The 2773-nt window shown below is 40.5% G+C and overlaps 2 pseudogenes; both read right to left on the reverse strand.

Moving 5' to 3' along the window:
• Positions 1 to 237: 237 nt before the first annotated feature.
• Positions 238 to 1008, reverse strand: LOC130038118 (glyceraldehyde-3-phosphate dehydrogenase-like; annotated as a pseudogene).
• Positions 1009 to 1469: 461 nt separating this feature from the next.
• Positions 1470 to 2366, reverse strand: LOC130038119 (E3 ubiquitin-protein ligase RNF170-like; annotated as a pseudogene).
• Positions 2367 to 2773: the final 407 nt, after the last annotated feature.

Here is a 2773-nt window from a genome sequence, read left to right on the forward strand (position 1 = left end):
CTGTCTTTTAGTTTGAGCCTGTGTTTCTTTTGCCATGCAGAGCTCTTTCATTTTATGTGGTCCCATTAATTTATATTTTATTTTATTGCTTCTGCTAGTAGTGTCAAATAATTGAAAATGCCTCTGTAGTTTAAATATTGAAGCATTATGAATATATTTTCCTCCAAGTTCTTTACAGTTTTTCAACGAATCTCAAGATCTTTGATCCATTTGAATTGGCTTTTGTATACAGCTGCTTCACCACTTTTTGATGTCTTAGTATTTGGCAACTTTCTCCAGGTGTCAGGTTAGATACATAATGAACACGTTGAGATGAGGACATGAAAGGCCATGCTGTTCAGCTTCCTGTTAAGCACAGAGATGACCTTGCCAAAATCTTGGTGATGCCTCTGACAGTTGGGATGCTGTTCTGGGCCACTATTTTGGTCATCATACCAGTTTCCCAGAGGGACCATCCATAGCCTTCTGGGTGGCAGTTAAGGTCACGTGGTCATGAGCCCCTCCACAATGCCAAATTGTCATTGATTATGTTGGCCAGGGGACATAGCAATTAGTGGTGCAGGAGACATTGCTGCCAATCATAAGGGAGTTGCCATACTCTTCATGTTTCATGCCCATCAGAAACATGAGGACACCTGCATAAGGGGTAGATGTTTTGATCCTTTTGGAACTCTCCTTTATGTGAGCCCCAACATTCTTCAGAGCAGTGAAGACCCCAATGCACTCCATAACATACTTACCAGCATGACCCCATTTTATGTTGGTGGTATTTTGCTTCTGGAAGATGTATATGGGCTTCCCATTTATAACAAGCTTCCTATTCTTGGCCTTGACTACGCTGTTGAACGTGTCATGTGTGGAATCATATCGGAACAAGTAGACCATGTAGTTGAAGTCAATGAAGGGGTAATTGATGGCCTCAATTTCCACTTTGCTAGAATAAAAGGAAGCCCTGATAACCAAGTAACCAATATGAACAAATTTATTCAGTACAACCTTCACAATCATGCCTCGTGTATGTGGCTGACATAGTACAAGAAAACACAGCATCTGTTGAATGGGGAGGAACAGAGAATCTGTCGTTTCATTTTAACTCATATGCCTTTTGCCATGCAGAAACGTTTTAATTTGATGTAATCATATTTGTTTTTTATTGTCAAAGGTTTTATTGTCAAAATACTTAAATGATTGTTATAGCAATATATATTAACATAGAGGTTGATACCCAAAGGAAGAAAAATGGACCAAGTGTATATTCTTACTATCTTAGTATGCATCCAATTAATGTGAAAGAATTTGGGGATAATAAAATTATATAAAAGCATCCCTTTTAGGGCCTGGAGAGATAGTACAGCAGGTGGGGTTTTGCCTTGCCCACTGCTGACCAGGTTCGATTTCTGGCATCCTGAGCCCTGCCAGGCGTAGCCTGAGTGCATAGCCAGGAATAACCCCTGAGCATCTCAAGGTATTGCCCAACCCTCCCCCACAAAATTCAAAAAATAAAATAAATTTCACATTTCCCCCAGCGATTTTACAGATAACACAGAATCAAGATACAGTTGTAAGTAATTACAGTTCTAACCTTAATAATAGAACCGGCAACATGTAAAAATTCTAGTCATACATTGTCCAGGCTTTTGCCAAGTGATAATCAAGTTTTTGTCATATTGTGGTTTAGGCTCATAGGATAATCATGAAATACTGCTTTGGGTTTCTAGCTTTACATATTAAAATATTTTAGTAAATTGTTTTTTCATCTGTTTATTCTCTGTGTTATCACTTCTCCATACATAATAGAGATGTAGATTAGCAACAAAAAGATGACAAAGAAATTATCTAGAAATCCTAAGATTCCAAACTATGCTTTAGGTAAAATATCTCGAAGTAGATATAAGATATAAAAAAACTCCCATTAAACAAAGTATTATTCTGATATGAAACATCCAAAAAAAGCCTCCGACTGAAAAAGTTTCCAAGAATGCTTGCCTCAATAAAGTGAGTAGATCCATAATTATTTCCAGAATATATCTTGGCTGCCCTGAGAATCTCCACTTATAATCATTAATATCTTGATGCAGTGGCAAAATATTCTGAGACTGGTAATTTTCACTAAATATTGATATTACTACTATCAATATTTGGTGAAAATGTAAAGTTACCATTTGTCTAAAGGTTGAGCAACTGATTGCCCCAAGCCATGAACGGTATTGCCAGTATGCAATAATGCAAGTACCTGAAAAGTACATATACCAGGGTAGCAAAGTGAAACTGATCACAACTGCCACAAGTATTTGGTCACTGACTCCTTCTATAACTGAATCATCATCCAGTTTCAAACTCTGAATTTCAACTTGGTATTTTGCCATTCCAGTTCTCTCCGCTGCCGAGGCTACTCACGGGGCCAGAGACGGGAGCCAGGACCAGTTCCGCCCCTCCCCTCCCCTCCCTGCAGCCACTTGCTGGATCTAATAATTTGGAGGGCTATTTGTTTATTTTTATTTTGTTGCCTTGAATAGTCTCTGAGTCTTGGCCGCTGATGGGATTACACGGCGCCAGGGGGCCAGGTGGTAGGTGTGACCCCCACCTACTGGAAATTGGAGGATCTGGGTGGAGGATGCTCGACTCCAATTCGAGTAGGCTTGGAGATCTCAGACCCGGAACCCGCGTGGCTTTGTCTCTCTGCCAGTACCTTCATGTGTGCGGAGAGTGGTCTCAGCATGGTGGTGGCTGGTCCTGGAGGACTTCGGCTGCCGGAGCCCTGGTCGGGGCGGGG

The sequence above is a fragment of the Sorex fumeus genome, unplaced genomic scaffold, assembly GCF_029834395.1.
Source record: "Sorex fumeus unplaced genomic scaffold, SorFum_2.1 ptg000073l, whole genome shotgun sequence".
Taxonomy (NCBI): Eukaryota; Metazoa; Chordata; class Mammalia; order Eulipotyphla; family Soricidae; genus Sorex; species Sorex fumeus.